The following is a 24,181-nucleotide window of genomic DNA, read 5'->3' on the forward strand; positions in this document are numbered from 1 at the left end:
AAATATTAATAATGATCCAAAAAATAATTTTAATTCAGAATATGAAAGAGACAAATATTTGATTTTTTTTGGTGAAAGTCCCATATTTTTTGGATCAATATTGAATTTAATATGAATTATTGAATATAATGCAATAAAAATGAAAATTAAAATATCAGAAAAAATGTGGACCACTTGATCTCCATCATTAATTGAGGTGGCAGATCAAGTGCCCAGAAACGCGTAATCCACGATGGATATGAGTCAGTGCGCCATAACATTGGTATTTAAAAGGGACGATCGTGATTAAAACAAATGAGATGGATCATATGGCTATGAGACATGCCAGCGCATGGCCGGAGCTGTAGCTCCGGTCTTCTTCTCTAGTGGACCTCACCGGACTGGTCCACCATCAACCATCACCAAAATTAAAAACAAGGACATGATTTTAAAGTAAAAATGGCAGTGACCTCAAATCTGGCCTCAATTCACTCTAACCTCAAGAATATTGAGGTACATGAACTGAGTTGCTTCGTTTTGGCCTCAAAGCCACTCAATCTTCTTGCCTACATTGGTAGGACTTTAGACAACCAATGAACCAATAGAATTGAGCAAGAATTTTAGAGAATCGAAGAGATCAAAATTTCAGGAAAATACCTTCAATGGAGGTCTGGATTCAACTGATCTTGATCTTGCTTGTGCTTGATCTCACTCCACTTGCTTGTAGAAGAAGGATTAGATGATTACAGGCTGTGGATTCCTGGAGATTTGAATTTCAAAACAGTGGAAATTCAACCTCAAATTTAAATGAATTTCTCAGGTTTATCCTTTGCAAAGTTAGGGTTTGAGATGGGGGATCAAAGCTGGCACGAATGTGTCTTGATTGCTGAGCATATGAGGCTCTATTTATAGCTGAAACCATTAATTTGCACACTTGAAATCACTTTCCAAACTTGGTCATTGATGATGCATGGGTGCATAGGCGCGCATAGGCCCATGAAATCATTTCCATAAGTCCACAAATGAATGTTAGATAGTCTGAATTCAGCTTGGATAGCAAGGCAAGTGTGCATTTGGATTTGAAGTTTGATCTTTGCCAAGTGATGTCACCATGTTCATGCCATGTGCAGCCTATGCATTCCTTGTCCAAAATCAATGAATTTAAGCTCTTTGTAAAGGTGAGATCAAGAGGAACAACTTTCATGTTCAACACTTTTTCATTTGGAGCTTGGAACTTGATGAAATTTGAGGTGGAAGTTTGGAAATTTTTGACATATCAAAATTTTTCTAAGTGTCAAGCCATATGTCTCAATATTCCACCTTGCTTAACTTTTTATATGAGCTTCAAATGAGAAAAGTGTATTCACCAAAGTTGTATCTATTTCAAAGACCTTCAAAATGGTCACCATTTTCATGTCATTTGGATTTGAAATGATAGAGTTATGCATTTTTGAAGTTTGGAAAAATCACATGGTCAATGGTATAGGTGAAAAGTGACATATAATGTAACCTCCATGCTCAAAAAAGTTGAATTAGCTTCCACTCGAAACATAAATGTTAAAGTAGACACATTGAATTTGATTGTGCAACTTGGAAATCTTTCATCTCATAAAAATTGAGCAAGTTATGGCCTTGGGAAGTTGACTTTCAAATTAGGGTTTAGACAAAATGACCTATAATGTTTCAACATAGAAAATGATTTTCCAATCAAAACTAGCTCTAGGTCTCAACATGAAAGTTGTTTTCCAATCATTTTCATATGGTGAAAATGGTAGGATATAGGGTCTAGGGAGACCTAGTTTTGATCAGATGAATTCATCTGGCCAACCACCATCAACCAACTTGCTAACTTCCACTTATCTTGACTTTATTGGCTCATGGTAGATCATATATGCATAAGATGATGAATTTTGAAGTGTCCCTTGAGAAATTTGATCAATTGGTGAGATAGCTTGTTGGAGAAGTTACTCAAGATACCCAGTTAAACTAGGGTTTCCAAGGAAAATCACCCTCAAACTCTTGAAGAAAACTTGATCAATATAACATGTAGAGAACATTGGAACTCATATATGATGCTCATAACTATTATTGGATCAATTCTTGGTTGTGCTCTTTGTTCATGAGGGTCTCAAACCCTAGATGTGAAGACAAATGCAAAGACATATTTTTGGTATTTTGGTTAGTGAAATGATAAAATATAAGTATGATACAATGACAAAGTGCCTCGTGATCTCTCTCAAAATAAACCCAATGAAGGAGGGGTAAGGAGGATGCCAAGGTGTGATCCCAATGCTAGTGCTTATGATGAAATTGCATGAGGGATCTTACGGTCAAAATTGGGGTCTTACAGTTGCCCCTATTTAAGGACATTCTAACTGAGGAGATGAAGGTTAAAAGCTTCGGCTCGACTCAGTAGAATGGGCTTAAATAACAACATAGAGAAACAATTTTTGGTCCCTAAGAGACCTCATGATGCATATGATATGAATGTAAAATTTAATGCTTTGTGGGGAAATATTGCCACAAAGGAAAAAGAAATCAGAGAGACCGAAAATCCGCAGGAGCACAATGCATTCCGTAAGGAAAACTCACTGGGGAGACAGAGACTCTGGGGTAAAAGGAGTTATGCGTAGGCCAGGCTATGACTTAAAACTACTAGGGGACTCGGGGGATTCCACACAAACATGGAAAAGACTCAACCGGGGAAACAACAACATCTACAGGGGATACTCGCCTCATGCAGGAAAAGCGGTTTCACTAAGGAAATGCGCACTCAACTCAACTAGGGAAGCAAGAAACTTTAACACAGGAGGAGCAGAAATCAATTATCTACTACATGTTACTGGGTAAGGAGATAATAAAGATCTGACGGAGAGAACATCCTTCATCGGTTAGGGTGAACATCTCAAGGATGACTCGCTGAGGACCACCAGAAGGGAGTATTCATTACCGGTTACTGGGTAAGAATAGCCTTGTTGGGAAAAACTGCAGAAAAGATAGGATTTACAACTACCAGTTACTGGGCAGAAGAACAAGGGTGAGAGTATCCGTCATCGGTTAGGATGAACATATCAAGGATAAACTCAACAGAGAAGAAAATCTGTCACCGGTTAAGATGAACATATCAAGGATAGACTTGCTTGGAAATGCCAAAGAGGATACCCGTCATCGGTTAGGATGAACATATCAAGGATATACCAACCAAACAAAAAGGGTAGGAATTACATCTATCGAAAGCTGGATAGAAAACCATCGGAGAGAAAATCCGTCACCGGTTAGGATGAACATATCAAGGATAGACTCTGCGAGGAGACAAAGTAGGATTTACAACTACCGATTACTAGGTAGCAGACCAATCAAAGAGAAAATCCGTCACCGGTTAAGGTGAGCATATCGAGGATAGACTCTGAAAAGGGGATAAAATAGGATTTACAACTACTGGTTACTGGGTAGAAAACCACAAGGAGAAGAAAACCCGTCATCGGTTAAGATGAACATATCAAGGATTAACTCTTAAGGATACCAAAAAATGTGAGGAACAAAATAGGGATTACAACTACCTTTTTACTGGGTAGAATACCAAAAAATGAGAATATCCGTCACTGGTTACAACCATCTCTGAAGATCAACCCTGCTGAGGAAATACGAACTTCACTAGGGAAGGCAGAAACTCTGTCGGGGAAAATAACACGCCGCAGGAACTGAATCAACACTAATGTCTAGGGATACCCAAAGGGTTAACTGCTTGGGGAACCTCTGATGCTTCACACTTAAGGACTTGTTATCCATCGAAATGTTGTTGATATTCATTTTAATTGCTTTGAAAAATTCTTACTTTTACATATTAAAGAAGACTTGATTTTGATTTAAAAATTTAATTTCAAAATGATCATAATAAAATTTAAAACTATTGGCTTAAATAAATAAGAGTAGAAACAATTTGGATAAAAGCTTAACTTTATTTAATAGAATGGAAGCCTGTAAATGACAAGACTCCATAGATTTTACAAAGTCGAAAATGGTAATTTACATGGAAAAGGGTTACATTGAATACAAATGATCCTTAATCCTTCTACCAACTCTTGATATATATTGTGCTCTTGACCGCTGCTGGAGATGAATCGATGTCAACCCTTGTGCTCAAATAAGCCTATCAAAATCACTGAAGATCAGCAAAATGCAGTTACTTTCCATAATCCCTAATTTTTGCATAAGTTTCCCCAAGGTGGGGTACTCAACTTATCGGGAAATTCTTTTTGTTTTATGACTCTAATTTTTGCCTGGATCGCCCTTTCGGGTTTTCAATCCACTGAGACACTCATTTTTGCCTAAGACGCCCTTTCGGGTATTCAACTTAGCCAGCTGTTCTTTTCTTTTTTAGGCGAAGTATTTCTTGACTGCATATCCATTCATAGGACGAGTGAACTCTTCACCATCCATTGTTGTAAGAATCAATGCACCGCTGAAAAGGCTCTCTTAACAACATATGGGCCTTCATAATTAGGAGTCCATTTTCCTCTGGAATCTGGCTTGAACGTCAAAATCTTCTTGAGCACAAGGTCACCTTCTCTGAACACTCGATGTCTGACCTTCTTATCAAAAGCCTTCTTCATTCTCTGTTGATACAACTGACCATGATACATGGCATTTAATCTCTTCTCTACAATCAAATTCAGCTGATCAAACCTGGTCTGACACCATTCAGCTTCAGCCAACTTGGCTTCCATGAGCACACACAATGAAGGAATCTCAACCTCTACGGGGAGCATTGCTTCCATACCATATACAAGGGAGAAAGGGGTTGCCCCTATTGAAGTGCGGATGGATGTACGATACCCATGTAAAGAAAATGGGAGCATCTCATGCCAATCCTTATATGTGACAACCATCTTCTGGATAATCTTCTTGATGTTCTTATTCGCAACTTCAACAACCCCATTCATCTTGGGTCTGTAGGGAGAAGAATTATGATGTGCAATCTTGAAGTCTTTGCAAAGAGCTTCCACCATATTGTTATTCAAGTTCGATCCATTATCAGTAATGATCTTACTTGGCACGCCATAACAACATATAATTTGATTCTTGTTAAACCTTACAACAACTTTCTTGGTTACATTTGCATACGATGCCGCTTCAACCCATTTTGTGAAGTAGTCAATTTCCACCAAAATGAAACAATGTCCATTCGAAGCTATGGGTTTAATCATCCCAATCATATTAATTCCCCACATGGAGAAGGGCTATGGGGAAGAGATAACATTCAAAAGTGTTAGAGGAACATGGATCTTATCGGCATAAATTTGACACTTGTGGAACTACTTCACAAATTTGCAATAGTCAGATTCCATTGGCAGCCAATAGTAACCTGCTCGCAACATCTTCTTTGCCATTGCATGTCCATTGGAATGAGTACGAAAGGAACCTTCATGCACTTCAGTCATCAACAAGTTTGCTTCGTGTCTATCCACGCATCTGAGCAAAACCATGTTGAAGTTTCTCTTGTATAGTATATCACCATTCAAGTAGAAATTTTCGGCTAATCTCCTTAAAGTGTTCTTATCTTTCAAAGATGCCCCAGGCGGGTAAATCTGACTTTGGAGGAAACATTTGATGTCGTAATACCACAGCTTCTCGTCTTTGATCTCTTCAACAGCAAACCCATGAGCTGGCCTATCAAGACGCATCATAGATAAATTGGGAACTTCATTCCAATACTTCACTATAATCATTGATGCCAGCTTTGCAAGAGCATCTGCCATCCGGTTCTCATCTCGAGGGATATGATGGAACTCAACCTTTGTAAAGAAAGTTGAAATCCTCCTCGCATAATCTCTATATGGTACAAAACCAGGTTGATTTGTCTCCCATTCTCCTTTGATCTGATTCACAACCAAAGCCGAATCACCGAAGACATCCAAATACTTGATTCTGAGATTCATGGCCTCTTCAAGCCCCATAATACAAGCTTCATATTCTGCCATGTTGTTTGTACACTTGAAAGTCAATCTAGTTGTAAATGGTAGATGCGTTCCCTGAGGAGTAATAATCACAGCCCCAATGTCATTTCCATATTGATTAACAGCTCCATCAAATACCATGCCCCAACGGGAACCAGGTTCTGGCCCTTCTTCAAGCAATGGTTCATCACAATCTTTCATTTTTAAGTACAAAGTCTCTTCATCAGGAAAATCATATTGCACTGATTGGTAATCTTCAATTGGTTGGTGAGCCAAATGGTCAGCCAAGATACTACCTTTGATCGCTTTCTGAGATCGGTATTCGATATCATACTCTGACAACAACATCTGCCAACGGGCAATCCTCCCAGTTAAAGCAGGCTTATCAAATATATACTTGATTGGATCCATTTTAGATATCAACCAAGTGGTATGATTCAACATATACTGACACAGACGCTTAGCAGCCCAAGCCAATGCGTAGCAAGTCTTCTCAAGCATAGAATACCGAGTCTCACAGTCGGTGAACTTCTTACTGAGGTAGTAAATTTCAAATTCTTCCTTCCCAGTCTCATCTTGCTGACCAAGAACACAACCCATACTATCTTCTAACACAATCAAATACACGATCAACGGTCTTCCTTCAACAGGTGGAGACAAAATCGGAGGCTCAAGCAAATATTCCTTGATACTGTCAAAAGCTTTTTGGAAATCTTCGGTCCAATCACAAGACTGATCTTTCCGAAGAAGCTTGAATATAGGTGCATATGTGGCAGTCATGTGGGAAATGAATTTGGAAATATAATTCAAGCGGCCGAGAAAACCTCTGACTTGCTTCTCAGTTTTGGGCGCCAGCATCTCTTGTATTGCTTTGACCTTGGCAGGATCAACTTCAATACCCTTCTCACTAACAATAAAGCCCAACAACTTACTAGAAGAAACACCAAAAGTACACTTATTGGGATTCAAGCGGAGTTTATACTTCCTCAAACGCTGAAATAGCTTCAACAAATGCTCAACATGTTCCTCTTCATCAATTGATTTAAGAATCATGTCATCAACATATACTTCAATCTCTTTATGCACCATGTCATGAAAAAGAGTAGTCATTTCTCTCTGGTAAGTCGCACCAGCATTCTTTAGACCGAAAGGCATCACTCTATAACAAAATGTTCCCTAAGGTGTAATGAATATGGTCTTCTCCATATCTTCGGGTGCCATCTTGATCTGATTATATCCAGAAAATCCATCCATAAAAGAAAAGACTTTGAATTTAGCAGTATTGTCTACCAACATATCAATGTGTGGCAGCGGGAAATCACCCTTCGGACTGGCTTTATTCAAATCTCTATAATCGACACACATGCGGACATTTCCATCTTTCTTCGGCATAGGCACAATATTAGCCACTCATTGCGGATAGTCAGTTGTCACAAGGAAACCGACATCAATCTGCTTTTGCACTTCCTCTTTGATCTTCACAGCCATATCAGGATGCGTCCTTCTTAACTTCTGCTTGACTGGCGGGCATTCTGGCTTCAACGGCAATCTATGCTCCACGATCTCAGAATCCAAACCAAGCATGTCTTGATAGTGTAAGACCCCAATTTTGTCCTTAAGATCCCTCATGGCATCATATCATATCATTTCATTGCCTCAAGGATCATTGTGCACCTTGTTTCCTTCCCTGTGGGTGGGTTATCTTTTGAGAGTGGTTCTTGATCACCAAGCATGTTTTGCATTTGTATATCATTGCTTTTTCTTTTTACCACTAACCAAAAGTACAAAAATATGTCATCTAACCTTGTTACTTGCAGATGAAGTAATCACAGGACAAAGCAGTCAAAGGCAGTCATTGAGCTATAGATGGTGGCCATTCTTGAGAATTTGGACACCAGATTCATTCACAAGAGCTTATATGATCTATGATGCTATTTTGAATCAGAATCCCAAGTGGTAGAGGCTTGAATCTCATCAAGGCATTCTTCAGTCAACTGAAACCCTAGCCAGTCAACTGCCAAGTCAATTGTGGATTTTGGAGGTGGGAAATGATTAGAAATACTTCATTCATGATCAAACAAGTCTCATTTGACATTTCAAACATCAACATTGAAGAAAATAAAGTCAGGTCAAAACTTTCCAAAAATAGAAAGTGACTTATAATTCAAAATTGCCAAAAATGGAAAGGTTTTCATCCAACTTCAACTTCATATTACATGATAAAAAATGCTTCAAATGAAATTTTGTTGAACATGAAATTTGTAGATCTTTCTCTCCCATTTCCAAAAAGTCCAAGATCATCCATTTCTCATGTGTGGTTAAGGAGATATTATCAAAACATGGCCAAGTGTACTTGAAGATTCAAATGTGCATAACTTCTCAACCAAAGCTCCAAATTGCATGGCTCTTTTTGCATTATTCTTGTTTTGACCTATAATTTCCAAATCTTGCATTGCATTGCATAAATTGTCATCACATGAAGACTTGCCAATTTTGGGATTTTTGGAGGGAAATTTCATCATTTAAATTTGGTGCATAATTTGAATATTTTGCCTTCACCATTGGTTTGAAAAATGCATTTTAAGTCAAAAACAAATAATTTCGTGTACTGTTCACTCATAATTTTTATGCACAAGGGTGAAATGACCAATTTGAAAAACACCTCAAATTTCCCTAATTCTCATTAGCATTTGGTTAAGCATGATTAGAGCTTGATTAGGAGGGAGTATAAAGCATGAAACCCTAACAGAATTGCAGGGGGAACACATCACATTTTCAGATCTCAAAATTTTCTTCAAACTTTTCTCTCAAATTTCTTCAAATTTATTCACACAATTTGCATATTCATTGCTTAATTCATCATCTGGAATCATCATGAGGCATGTTTGAACCAAGATCCAAGTGAATTCGTGCACCTTGAAACAGCTCAAAGCTTGAAACTCAACAATGGTGAAATCCAAATTCTGTTGAATCACGAGCAATTGGACCTCAAGACCTCTTCCAATCAACTCTACAAGCTTGCTAGAAGATCATTTGAGCATTGCAAGGCCTGATTCCATTGAATTCGAAAGCTGCTCTTCAAGAGGTCATGAAATCGTGTCTCTCATTTCTCAATTTGCTTATGCTATTCTTGTAGATCTCATTGTTGTGATTAATCTGAGCTTTGATTCACTAAAAACCATGCCATATTCACTTAGTTTCGAAGATTTGTGATTTGTGATGTTAAATGCTATTTCAATGGTTGATTCTTGCTCTAGGATGTTTAGGCTACATGTTGATATGATTGTTTTCAAAATCTGGAAAAATTGTTCTTCATTGTTCTTGAATGGTTACTGTTCTTGCACGCGTTTGGGGAAGAAGAAGTACAGTCCCTATGGCCACGGTTTTAATCCTGCATATGCCACGCAAAAGTGTTTTCTAATGTTGCTAGGGCTCGTTTCCTATTGGTTGCATGTGTTGCTCATGCTCGCTTGTGATTGGCCAGGCGTTTCTTTAATGAAACGTAGCGCTTAAGGCTGGCGCCAAAACCATTATTCAAATTAATTCCAATAAATTCAATTAATCCATTTCTTGTTTCAATTTTTATTTCAATTTCATTTCAAATCTTTAGAAATTCATATCAATTCGAATAATGATCCAAAAAATATGTGGTTTTTTGCATGATGTCACTTTTTCTGTCTATTATTTTTTGGTTATTTTTCCATAAATTATGCTCGGCTGGAAATTAATTTGCCCTAGGGTTTGTGAACATGTATGCCTTTTGTACCTTGCCTTGCTTATGCATCTGTGAAATGATGGTTATTGATCCAATGAATCTGAATTTTTGCATGATGAAACTAGATACTTTGCTTGACATTTTGGTGTTGAGTTTGCATTTTTATCATTTTTCATTTCTGGTTTGTGATTTTTCTAAGTAGGTGTGACAATTTGTGTCACACCTTTGGATGTTCATCTTGTGCTATGTGTTTACCCTATCAAATGATGCTCAATTGTTCTGATTTTTTGCATGCTGATCATATGAGGTTTCTTGAATATGCATGAATATTTCCAGATTTATGTGAATCATTTCTGATTTAATTGAGATTTTTATTTCTGTTTGGTCACTTTTGAGCTTTAAAATTTCCTTGAACTTCAATTGATCATGAAATGCATTTGGTAAATGATATTGATGTGAGACTTTTTGCAATGTGTCAATAATTGTTTGAAGTTTCATCATGTCAAATTTGAGTTTCTGTTTTGAATTTTTTCTCCATCTTTGACCCTAGGCTTTGACCTAGTGGTTTGCCTCTTATGTTTGAGCTTTGATTTCAGGTTGAACATCCAAGTTATGTGGTTCATGATGCTCCATCATTTGAGCATTTGATGTTTGCCTTTGGCTACTAACATTGTGTGTTTTGTAGGGTTGTTAACTCATTTGAGCTTGACTTGTGGCTTATGCCTTTGCTTCTTGGGTTTTGACTGTTGATATTGACTGTTGGTTGTTTGTCTGTATAGTTGTACTGATTTGTTTGATGTTTCCACAGGTACATAAGTTGCTTAAGTTCACTTTGAACTTGCTTTTACTTGGTTGCTTAACCACTTAGGTATAACCTTTCTTCTTCATGTAGTCTAGAAGACCTGTCCTATTATGTGGGCAGGCACCTGTCTGAAGTCCTCCTTAAGAGGCAATGCTTGTGATTGTTCAATCTTTGTGCCAAGCAGGAAAAGTCCTCTTATGAGGCAATTGGTAGATAAAAGAGATGTGTATTCCATCTCCTACTATTCAGTGTGTCATCCCTTTTCTCACATAACATGTTGATGCATTGTGGATATTAACCCAAGATCTTATAGAGTCAAATCACTTGTGGAAAAGAGTTCCAACTTTCTGAACTCCCACACATTCTATTATTCAAAGCTCTCCCTGACCAGGGATAAGAGCTATGAGGCACACCCCTCATCTCCATTTCATCTGCTTCACCTTAACTCTCAATGTTAAGGTCAAGAGCACAACTTACCCCATTCCAGTTGACTTTAAAGTCTAACCTTGCTTGAGCCTAATTGATTGTATATAGTGTGTGCTAATTGACTTGTTTGTCTGCTTACTTGATTCATCGGTACATATCTGCTTGAGTGCGCCTTAGTGCATTTATCATCATCATTTGTATATCATTTCATAAACTTTGCTTTATAGCATTTTGCTTTATCCATGGAGGAGACAAGCATAAGTCCATTACTTGGCAGTTGTTCCTATGATATGGTGTGAGACTAGTATAAGTCCATTGATTGGCATCTGGTATCATTATTTTGTTTTAGGAGATTGGTGTAAATGCATTGATTGGTATCCGGTATCCATCTTTGTTTGTGAGATTGGTATAAGTCCATTGATTGGCATCTGGTATCATTGTTTTGTTTTAGGAGATTGGTGTAAATCCATTGATTGGTATCCGGTATCCATGTTTGTTTGTGAGATTGGTATAAGTCCATTGATTGGCATCCGGTATCATTGTTTTGTTTTAGGAGATTGGTGTAAATCCATTGATTGGTATCCGGTATCCATCTTTGTTTGTGAGATTGGCATAAGTCCATTGATTGGCATCCGGTATCACCTTGCTTTGTTCATTTGCTTATTTGCCTTGTTGCCTATTCCAAAGGAATCACTTGAATCATCTAAATATGATTTCAAGAGGTGAACATCTAAGAAGTTTTATTTCCTCACCCACCCACCTTTTGTTTCTTTAAACCTCCATTTGCATGCTAATCTCAACCTGAAAGATATTGTGCAAACATTTTCATCTCTTTTCAAATTAGAAACCTAGGCTTTAGGCCATTGATTTTTCAAACTCCATTTCATAATACTTCTTTGAATTGAATTCTAATCACACTTTGACCCTCTTTTTGTGAATAAATCCTAATTGGTTAATCCAACTCATACAATTGTTTTGTGGCTCTGTCCATTCTTGATAAGTTTTCATACATTAGCCATAGGTTTGATTTATCCTAGTTGGTTGATATTAATCTCACCTTTTGTCCTTAGTGATTGAATTGTAAGACTTCCTTGCTTATTATAGGGTTAACCCCTCACTAGCAAGTTGAAGCTTTTCTCACGTGGTGGACTTGTTGTTTGTATAAGGTTGAGTTTTCTCCCGTGGATAACGAAAGACCTTAGGGCTTTTGTTTTAAAATGAACCCACTCATATTTTGGAAAAATTTTAGCCGAACTACGGCGTTTTGATCCTTACCTTCCATGGAAAGGTACGTAGGCAACGGGTTCATCCGTTCAAACACAAAAATAATAAAATTTGTATATTCTTTTCTCATCCCTTCCATCATTGTTTGCACAATATGTCATAAACAAATAAACTTTTTTATACAACAAGTGTGAAAAGGGCTCCCTAGGAGTACCTAGGACGTTTTGGGTGCCTAACACCTTCCCATTGCGTAATTAACCCCTTACCCAGATCTCTGATCTTTTCATTAGTTTTCTATGTGTAAAACTTCTTAGGCTTTTGTTCGCTTTTTAGCCTTTCCTTTGGATAAATAAAAGTGCGGTGGCGACTCGATTCTTTGTATGCTTTGATTTTGATTTAATCAATAAATCATAAAGTGACGAATACACCGTTACAGAAAAGTGGCGACTCTGCTGGGGACAACATTAGACCTTCCTTGGTGGTTTTGCCTACTTTTCACCCTTGTTGTATGATATTGTTTATGTGTTATGTGACATATTTTTGTACAATTTGGGATTACTGTATTGATTGTAATGTTTGAATTGCTTGATATACAATTGCTGTTTGCTTTGGTGATCTCTGTGAGATGAGTTCTATACCCGAACTCGAGTGCACTCTAGGATAGGAGAATGGCATAGTCTTGTCGACTTGTGTGGAGTATTCCTTAACAAGTGGACTTGCGAGCCCATTCACTTGGTGGAGGTCATGTTGGATTAATAATGTCACACAAGTTATTTGTGGTTAGGCATTATTCTTTCAATCATGTGCCTTAGAAGCCAAGGACCTTAGTTTACCAAGCCCATCTTGGCCTATTTTTAGGACGTAGTGCGGAGGTCGTTCAGATGTAAGATCTGATGCGATTGTTACGCGATACTACACTCATAAGAGTCTCTCTTGAGAATATTTTTGGAATATGAGTATTCGTATCTCCGATAATATCCGAAAGATGGGATGATGACTATGGGAACCTCTGGTAGAACATGCTCGGCAGGTTTCAACCCTAGTACACTCCCTTTGGGTAGTTCTTAACCGAGACTCCATGCTCGTGACTCACAATAAACCCGTGATTCGTGGTTGAGTCGTTCACACATCCTTAATATCAATGGAACTTGGGCGTTGATAAGGTGTAAACCATAATCCACCAAAATGGATGATTGATATTAAGAATGATTGAGTCGGTTCATGTATTGTTAATATCAATGGAACTTGGGTGTCGATAAGGTGAAAACCATAATCCACCAAAATGGATGATTGATATTAGGGATACTACGAGCTTTCCCACGACCTTTGTCTAGTGTGCCTTGCTTGATCCTTGAGTGTGATTGCTGCATTCATGCATTCATCTGCATTCATGTCATCAGAAAAATCAGAAAATTTTCAAGGAACTTAAAGGGTTTATTTGCAAAATTTTCAGACATGGAAAGACCAAAAAGGCATACAAAGAAGTACAGCTTTAGACAGCCCGATGTGAAAGAGTTAAGGAATCTGACATCTTATGTACTAGATCCCTTGGGTTTCAAAGCTCGATATGGGAAGCTTCTGCCTCTGTTGACTACTCAGGTTGATGAGGGTTTGATGAGTACTTTGGCTCAGTTCTATGATCCTCTGTATCACTGCTTCTCATTTCCGGATTTCCAGCTGTTGCCTACGCTTGAGGAGTATGCTCATCTTATTGGGATCCCGATTCTGGATCAGGTGCCGTTCAGTGGCTTAGAGAGTATTCCGACTTCTCGAGAGATTGCAGACTTGTTGCACATAGATGAATCCCTGATTGAAGCGCATATGACCACCAAAGGTGGAATTCAGGGTCTTCCTTATGATTTCCTCATCGCCCAAGCTACCGTGTATGGGAAGGCCCGGAGTGAGGATGCCTTTGAGGCCATATTCGTGCTGCTCATCTATGGTTTGGTATTGTTCCCCAACATCGACAAATTTGTAGATGTGAACGCCATTAGGATCTTTTCAGTTCTTAATCCCGTTCCGACTCTGTTGGGTGATGCCTATTTCTCTTTGCATGTGAGGAATGCAAAGGGTGGAGGAGCTATTGTGTGCTGTTTGCCTCTGCTGTATAAGTGGTTTATTTCTCACTTACCGCAGACGGTTGCTTTCAAGGAGAACAAGGGATGTCTACGGTGGTCTCAGAGACTTATGTCTCTCACTAATGATGATATCTCTTGGTATGATCGCGTGTATGATATTGTTCAAATCATTGATTATTGTGGTGAATTCCCTAATGTGCATCTTCTTGGTACATGTGGTGGGATCAGCTACAACCCTATCTTAGCACGTCGTCAGCTTGGGTTCCCCCTAAAGGATAAACCTCATAACATTCTGTTAGAAGGTGTATTCTTTCAGGAGGGTAAAGATCCCCAAGGCCTGAAAGACAGATTTGTCCGCGCTTGGCACAAGATTCAGAAGAAGGGTAGGAATGAGTTGGGTCCGAAGAATTGCATTGCTTTAGAGCCATATACCTCTTGGGTCAGACAGAGAGCTGTTGTGTACCTTATGCCATACGACTATCCGAGACCTACACCTATGGTTGTGGCTGGGCCTTCAACCCTCCCTAACCAAGATGTAGAGGAGTTGAGAGAAGAAGACTTTTCACGTGCCTGGATCCGTGAAAGAGAGGAGTTGCTCCATCAGCTTAAGGAGAAGGACGCTCTGATCGAGTTTCTCGAGCATCAGGTGATCGATGATCCGAATGATACTTGGACTTCTCTGCTTCCTCAGTCTTCCAAGTTCTAGAAGAGGAAGTATGATCGACTTGCAGTCTATGAGAGAGAGATCAAGAAGTTTTGTGCATCTTGTCTTCCAGCATCTCCATAGGATGTTTATTTTCCTTTTCTCTTGTAACAATCAAAAATGTTGTACTTCTTTGTTCAAATAAATATATTTGATGAGATATTTTTCCATATGCTATTAAATGCTTAAAAATTCAAATTTGCAAATAAATGCCCTAAAAGGTTCCTTGAAAATAAAATAAAGCATACGCACAAGCATCGCATGCATCATTTTGCATAAGCAGGTATTGTTCTAGTCTTCTTGTCTGTGGCCTAACTTTGTGCTCTTCATTTATTTTGAAGACAAGCTGACTCACCGGTACTATACCAGAGCCAATTCTGCAAGAGTGATGGATCAATTGGAACAAGAGAACAGAGAGCTGAAGGAAGAGGTCGCTCGTTTGAGTGCTCTGATGGAGCAGTTTCTGTCTGCTCAAAACCAACCTTCTCCACCTCCTGCAACTCCTCCCCAGAGGACGGTCATATCTGAAGTCGTTGCTCCGACTGTGCCAGCTACCAGTGCTCATTTCATGCCTAATGCCATGCCAGCCGGGTTTCCGTGGGATATGCCTCCGGGTTTCATGCCAGATATTCCAGCACCAACTTTTGCTTCCATGCCTACATCTAGCCCGGTCCTTGCTGCTGCTCCTCCTGTCGTGCATACCATTCCCAGGGTAGACGACACCATCTATCATTCTGAGCCGTCTGAGGGCCCAGATGTCAATGAAAAGATGGATGCGATGAATGACCAATTCCTTGAGCTGCGTAAGGAATTGAAGACCCTCCGAGGGAAAGATCTGTTTGGCAAGTCTGCTGCTGAACTTTGCCTTGTTCCCGGTGTGAAGATTCCAATCAAGTTCAAAGTGCCTGACTTCGAGAAATATAAGGGGAACACCTGCCCGCTCGCTCACCTGGTTATGTATGCCAGGAAAATGTCTACGCAAACAGATAATGATCAGCTGCTGATTCATTATTTCCAGGATAGTTTGTCCGGTGCGGCTCTTCGTTGGTATATGAGCCTTGATAGTGCAAACATCCGATCCTTCAACGATCTTGGCGAAGCCTTCGTCAAGAAGTACAAGTACAACGTAGATATGGCTCCTGACCATGATCAACTCAGAGCCATGTCTCAGAAGGATAAAGAGACATTCAAAGAGTACGCCCAGAGGTGGCGAGAGCTGGCAGCTCAGATTACTCCTCCGCTGGAAGAGAAGGAAATGACTAAGATCTTTCTGAAGACTCTTAGTTCATTTTACTATGAGCGGATGGTTGCGAGTGCTCCCTCTGATTTCACCGAGATGGTGAACATGGGGATGCGTCTGGAGGAAGGAGTCCGGGAAGGACGTCTATCTAAAGATGAAGGCTCTTCTAAACGATATGGGGCGTTTAAGAAGAAAGATGGGGAGGCACATGTTGTGAAATCCCATGCTAAACCGAGAAGACCCTCTGATAAGAGGAAGCCTGTGCGTCATCAACACCAGGTGGCTAGTGTAGCCCCTGTCTTCAGAGACAATCCTCAACCTTATCAACATCAACAACATCAGCAATATCATCATCAGCAACACAATCAACAACAATCTTCTCAGCAACAGTATCATCAACAACAGCATCGCCCTCAGCAGCCGGCTTATCAGCCTCGTAATAATCAATCTGGTGTGAATTTTGAGAGGAAGAAGATCACCTTTGATCCTATTCCTGTTTCTTATGCGGAGCTATATCCCTCTTTAATAGAGCAGAAGTTGATTACTCCGAGAGATCTTCCGGCTATACCGGTCAACCCCCAGTGGTGGTATAAGCCTGATCTTCACTGTGTCTACCATTCTGGCGCTCTGGGCCACGATGTGGACAATTGTTTTCAACTGAAGTCTAAGGTCCACGACCTTATGAGATGCGACATCCTGAGCTTCGAGGACTCAGGCCCGAATGTTAAGAAGAACCCATTGCCCGAGCATGGGAAGTCAGTCAATATGGTCCAGGGTTGCCCTGGGAAGTACAAAGTCAAATACGTGAGCCATATTAGACAGTCACTGGTCGAGTTGCACCGTCTGCTATGTGACTACAGTCATTTGGAGCACGACCATGATAGATGCCGTATCTGCTCTGTCAACAGGTTAGGTTGTCGCAAAGTGCGAAAGGATCTTCAAGAGCTGCTAGACGATGGCACTATTGAGATTCTGCAGAATCGAAATGTTGACGAGGATGAACCAGAGGTGAATGTCATCTCACCCGTGTTTAAAATCCCTGAGCCTGTTGTCATCCGTTATGATGGCAGCGAGCAGAAGGTTTCTCCTTCTCTGGTCATCAAGCCTGCAGGCCCTGTGCCTTATTCCTCAGAGAGAGCAATTCCTTTTCGTTACAGTGCTGTTGCTGTCGAAGAAGGAAGAGAAGTGTCATTGCCTTCCACTTCTGTTGTTAACATTGCTGATGTTAGTGGGTTAACCCGCAGCAGTTGTGTGTTCTCTGCACCCTCTAAACCCCATGTTGTTTCGGATTCTGCTGAGCGCCCGGTTGGGACCGCGTTGAATATTCCGAATCTGGCACCTGTTGCCAAACCCTCCTCTGTACAAAAGACTCATGTTTCTTCTGTTGGCCCTAGTGGCACTTTGAATGAAGAATGTGATGAGATGCTGAGGCTCATCAAGAAGAGTGAGTACAACGTTGTAGATCAACTTCTACAAACGCCATCCAAGATCTCCGTGCTATCTTTGCTTCTGAATTCAGAACCTCATAGGGAGGCTCTGCAGAAAGTTTTGGATCTGGCTTATGTCGATCACGACGTCACCATAGAACAGTTTGACAGTATTGTTGCAAACATCACTGCTTGCAACACTTTGAGTTTCTGTGACGCTGATCTCCCTGAGGAGGGAAGAGACCACAACTTGGCTTTACACATTTCCATGAACTGCAAGAATGACGCTATGTCCAACGTGCTAGTTGACACTGGGTCATCTCTTAATGTATTGCCGAAAACCACACTCTCTCGATTGTCATATCAGGGGCTTCCCATGAGGCAGAGTGGTGTTGTTGTGAAAGCTTTCGATGGGTCGCGTAAGACCGTGATTGGGGAAGTTGATCTCCCAATCAAGATTGGACCTAGTGATTTCCAAATCACCTTCCAGGTTATGGATATCCACCCATCATATAGCTGTCTCCTTGGTAGACCATGGATTCACGAGGCTGGCGCTGTGACATCCACCCTACACCAGAAGCTGAAATTCGTCAAGAATAAGAAACTGGTGGTCGTAGGGGGAGAAAAGGCTCTCCTGGTTAGCCACTTGTCTTCTTTCTCATATATTGATGCTGAGGATGAAGTTGGAACTCCTTTCCAAGCTTTGTCTATTGCTGAGCCAAGTGAGAAGAAGTCTCCTTCATTTGCTTCCTACCGCGATGCAAAACTGGCCATCGAATGTGGTGCAGTTGCTGGATTAGGAAAGATGATCGAACTCGAAGACAACAGGTTCTGGGCTGGCATTGGCTATTCTTTTGGGGCATTCAACGAGCATGGGCTGTTCAAGAGTGGAGGTTTCATCCATGTTGATCAAGCTGAGGAAGCTGCTGCTATTCTGGAAGAAGATGCAGAGGACTTGAACAACTTTGTCATCCCTGGTGGTGTCTGCCATAATTGGGTCGCTGTGGATGTTCCTACGGTCATTCATAAGTCAGCGTAATTTGTTCACTTTGTTCGAAAACCCTTCTCCCATGCCAAAAGGAGAAGTGATGACATTGTTGGCAGCATATATACAATGATGTTTTCATTCAATTAATGCATTGTCAAACATTTGTTTTTCCTTTTGTTTTCACTTTTTGCTTTTGCATGAAATCAGTGATCACAAAAAACCATAAAAACAAGAATAAAAGCAATCTTTTCATCTGCATAATGGTTTGCTTGTTTAAATTCTCAAGTTTTTTTATTAACCAAAATCATTATGCAGGTTGATTCTAAAACCCATTGAACATAATGATCCAACGCCATCTCCCAATCTTGAATTCCTTGTATTCGAAGCAGAGGAAGATGATGTTGAAGGGGATTCCTGATGAGATTACCCGTCTTCTTGAGCACGAAAAGAAGCTCATTCAGCTGTATCTTGAGAATCAGCAAAACAGTCAAACTGAGGCATTACAAATGTAATAAAAAAAAAAGGAGGGTGAAAAACAAAATCGAAAAAAAATCAAATCAAATCAAAAAAAAATTCAAAAAAAAAAAGAAAAATGATACCCTCAAACCCCAAGTTGACTGATGCTGAATGGATTCAGAGTCGTTATGACCAGCTGAACTTGATTGAAGAGAAGCGATTGGCTGCCATGTGCCACGGTCAGTTATATCAGCAGAGAATGAAGAAAGCATTCGATAAGAAGGTCAAGCCTCGTGTGTTCCGAGAAGGTGACCTCGTGCTCAAGAAAGTCTTGTCTTTCGCGCCCGATTCCAGGGGCAAGTGGACTCCAAACTATGAAGGTCCATACGTTGTCAAGAGAGCTTTTTCAGGCGGTGCACTGATTCTTACAACAATGGATGGAGAGGATTTCACTCGTCCTGTGAATTCAGATGCAGTCAAGAAATACTTTGCCTAAAAAAAAGTATGCAATAGAAAAACAGAATAACTCGCTAAGTTGAAAACCCGAAAGGACGGCTTAGGCAAAAAATGAGCGTCTCGGTGGATAACCCGAAAGGGTGATCCAGGCCAAAATTAGAGACATAAAAAACAGAATTTTGCATCCCGCTAGATTGAGCACCTCACCCTGGGGCAATCTAGGCAAAAATTAGGGATTTGGCAAGTAACTGCATCCTGACAAGACTTTCTGTTCCGCAACTGTCTTTTCGTCAGAGGTTCTCGATTCGTCGTCGACTGAAGCTTCGCATACATCAAGATTCAAATTGGTAGAGAAAGGATCATTATGTTCAATGTAGCCCTCTTCCAATATATATCACTGATTTCAAATTTGTACAGATCTATGGAGTCCTGCCATTTGCAGACTACCATTCCATCAAATCAATTTGAGCTTTTATCCAATTATTTGCACTCTTATTTGTTTCAAATCAACAAATGTTTTGCATGTTTTAATTGATAAAATGTCATTGTTTAAATAAAACAATTTTTTTCAAAATCATTTTTCAAACAAAGTGAACATTCACAATGATGAAAGGATACTTAAGAATTTCTCAGTGCTCTCCCAAGGGTGGCATGATTCCCAACAGGTAAGACATTTTGTTCATATTCCTGGCATGGCTGTATTCTTTCTCCAGACTGTTTTTTGGGGTTTCTCCCCAAGCAGAGTTGTTGTTGGGTTTTCTCCCAAACAAAGTTTCTATGAAGATCCTATATCCCCAGAGCAGAGCGCTTGTGGAAGACTTCGTTTTTTCTCCAGCAGTAGTCTCTCCCCAGCACGGTTGATTTCCTCTTGGAAGATTCAGTTGGTGGATTGACACCCCATTACTTTATCCTTTTCCTCGGTGAAGTTGCTAGCGGAGTTGTTGATATCTCCCCATCAGAAGTGCTTGTTGAGGTTTTCACCTCTTATCCCTTCAGCAGAGCAGTGATTATTTCCTCCTCAGCAGTTGTGGTATTTTGTGAAGGTTCAGTGTTTGGCGGTCAGTCCCCAGCTATCCTTCTATTTCTCAGGCAAATTTCCGGTAGTTTGGTTGCATGGCGGATGATCTTCCCCTGCAGAGATTTGGTTGATTTCCCAATGTTTTAATCCCCAGTAGAGTGGCTTGTATGGCAGAATCTACTTGTGCGTTTTTTATCCCTCAGTGGGTTGATTCCCCGTTAGAGTCGCTGATAGTATCCTCAGTAGAGTTGCTTGTGCAACCAGATTCTACTTGTGTATTCTGTTCTCTTCAGTAGTTCTTGCCTGTGCAGTGAACTCTTTGTTTCCCAGCCGAGACTGATGATATCTCTTGCAAAAATCTCTTGATTTTCTCTACATCCCCAACAAATTTGCTTCAGTAGCAATCTCTGCCTGATGTGAACTTTTGTTCCCCAGTTGGGTCGACCGTTGATCCATCACTCAGAGACTTGGTGTTTCCCTTGATATCTCTGATCTTTTGCCTCCCTGCAAGATCTTTACTTTTCAGCATTTGGATCTCCAGCAGATTGGCTTTCCAGTTGGATTTCTGGGATTTTCCTCTGGAAGTGTAGTACCGGGCGTTTGATTCCTGGGCCTGTTTGTGTTAGAAATGTCTGTTTTGTCAGCATTCATCAAACATACATCACGCATATTCATTGCATAAATCATAAACATACAGATATTCATGCTGCACTTTTGCCATATATCTTTTTGTTTGTTGTCTCCTGCTAATGGTGATACAAATATCTCCCGTAGATCTCCCCCAAGCAGATGTCGGGTGTTTAATCTCTCAATATAGAGTCAGCCCCATAAGCAGAAAGTGTCTGTCTTTCCTTCTGCAGTTCCCCACTGAGATATATCCTCGTGGATGACGGTTATTTCCGTTCCCTCCCAACACATAATGGGATGGGTTTTCCCTTTTGAGTTCTATCCTCATTAGGACGAGTCTTGATTCAGTCCGCCTTTTGGTTCGATCCCAAATTGGCCCTTTCTCAACTGTCTCTCGTGCTTCCCTGTGGTATAAATGAATAGTTTCTCACTAACCGGCGCTCATTCATCTTATCCTCAGTGGAACCTTTTGGGCCTCTGCCTACAAACCAGCAGTTGTAAGTCCTATCTTTGCGGTTTTTTTTTCTACCTACTACCCGGTAGTTGTAAACCCGTTTTCTCCCCTAACGGAGTTAACTTTGTTGTTCATCCCAACCGATGACAATTCCCCTTCTGTGGTTTTCTACCCGATCTTTGGTAGATGTAATCCCCTATTTGCGGTTATCTTCATCTAGTTCTCGATGTTGATTTTCCCTTTGTTTGGATAAGTTGCTTGAGTAAGCACTTATATCCTCAGCAACTTTTTTGTGGGTAATTGCCGTATGCTAGCAATTTTATCCCTAGCGGGTCCTTTCACCGTTTGCCAGTGATTGTATTCCCCGGATCATTGATTTTCATCAATGTATTCCTAGCGAGTCTTCTTTCATTTACCATTTCGTGGTAATGTCAGTTGCTCCTTTTGATTGGTCATCATTTATATACCTAGTTTGGTATCCCGAGGCCTTTCTTTTCAGATGATTTATCCTTTAACAACCTACAACCCGGTTCAGGATAATCTCCCATGCGAGTTTATTATCTACGTTTTGACGGCAATAGATAATATATCTCATGTACTCTTTGGTTGAATCCTTTGTTTGTTTCCCCAACTGAGTAAGATTTGCATTCTTTACAGAAACAAATGTCCATCCTATAAACAAGTCTGTTTTTCTAGCCTTCTTCAGGATGATGAGTGTCTTGGAACACAAACCAATTCACGATTTCGGTCGATTTATCCTTTAACAACCTACAACCCGGTTCAGGATAATCTCCCATGCGAGTTTATTATCTACGTTTTGACGGCAATAGATAATATATCTCATGCACTCTTTGGTTGAATCCTTTGTTTGTTTCCCCAACTGAGTAAGATTTGCATTCTTTACAGAATCAAATGTCCATCCTATAAACAAGTCTGCTTTTCTAGCTTTCTTCAGGATGATGAGTGTTTTGGAACACACACCAATTCACGCCTTGGTCGGTCACCTGTAACATACCTACAACCTGGTATCCTTGGTGTTCCTTCCTGTCTGCTCCCTTTTGCGACCTTGGTCCCCTGTTGGAGTCAGATTTTCCCTGAGTTTACCTTTTTCAGGTTTTCCTCAGATGATTTTGGTTGATTGATATCTCTCACCCGTACACAGGTCTTTGATATTCATTCTTCCTGAGTATGTTACTCACTAACCGGTAACATCTCATTCCTTTGGATTCCCCTGGATAATCTTCAACTAGATTTCCCCAGCGGAATTGTGGTTATTTCTCTTCTTAATGTGTTGGTGTTATTCCCAACACACGCATTCAGTTTCGAGTCGCGCCCTGCTCGCACAATGTCAGTTTTTTCCCAAATCAGAGTCGTGTCCTTATCACGCATTCTTTTCTTACCCCCACGAGAGTCTTGTTAGAGTCTCTGTTCCTGGCGAGTGTATTACTCCGATGGATCGTCTTTTCTTCTTTGTGGACCCCCATTCCCCACAGAGTTTTATTTGTGTTGCATCCATACATCTGCATCATGAGGTCTCTCAAGGACCAAAATTTGTCTCATTATGGTTATTTAAGCCCATTCTACCGTGTCAAGATGAAGATTTTTAAACTTCACTTCTCCGGTTAGAATGACCTTAAATAGGGGCATCTGTAAGACCCCAATTTTGTCCCTAAGATCCCTCATGGCATCATATCATATCATTTCATTGCCTCAAGGATCATTGTGCACCTTGTTTCCTTCCCTGTGGGTGGGTTATCTTTTGAGAGTAGTTCTTGATCACCAAGCATGTTTTGCATTTGTATATCATTGCTTTTTCTTTTTACCACTAACCAAAAGTACAAAAATATGTCATCTAACCTTGTTACTTGCAGATGAAGTAATCACAGGACAAAGCAGTCAAAGGCAGTCATTGAGCTATAGATGGTGGCCATTCTTGAGAACTTGGACACCACATTCATTCACAAGAGCTTATATGAGCTATGATGTTATTTTGAATCAGAATCCCAAGTGGTAGAGGCTTGAATCTCCTCAAGGCATTCTTCAGTCAACTGAAACCCTAGCCAGTCAACTGCCAAGTCAACTGTGGATTTTGGAGGTGGGAAATGATTAGAAATACTTCATTCATGATCAAACAAGTCTCATTTGACATTTCAAATATCAACATTGAAGAAAATAAAGTCAGGTCAAAACTTTCCAAAAATAGAAAGTGACTTATAATTCAAAATTGCCAAAAAATGGAAAGGTTTTCATCCAACTTCAACTTCATATTACATGCTCAAAAATGCTTCAAATGAAATTTTGTTGAACGTGAAAGTTGTAGATCTTTCTCTCCCATTTCCAAAAAGTCCAAGATCATCCATTTCTCATGTGTGGTTAAGGAGATATGATCAAAACATGGCCAAGTGTACTTGAAGATTCAAATGTGCATAACTTCTCAACCAAAGCTCCAAATTGCATGGCTCTTTTTGCATTATTCTTGTTTTGAGCTATAATTTCCAAATCTTGCATTGCATTGCATAAATTGTCATCACATGAACACTTGCCAATTTTGGGATTTTTGGAGGGAAATTTCATCATTTAAATTTGGTGCGTAATTTGAATATTTTGCCTTCACCATTGGTTTCAAAAATG

Source organism: Lathyrus oleraceus, chromosome 4 (assembly GCF_024323335.1).
Source record: "Lathyrus oleraceus cultivar Zhongwan6 chromosome 4, CAAS_Psat_ZW6_1.0, whole genome shotgun sequence".
Taxonomy (NCBI): domain Eukaryota; kingdom Viridiplantae; phylum Streptophyta; class Magnoliopsida; order Fabales; family Fabaceae; genus Lathyrus; species Lathyrus oleraceus.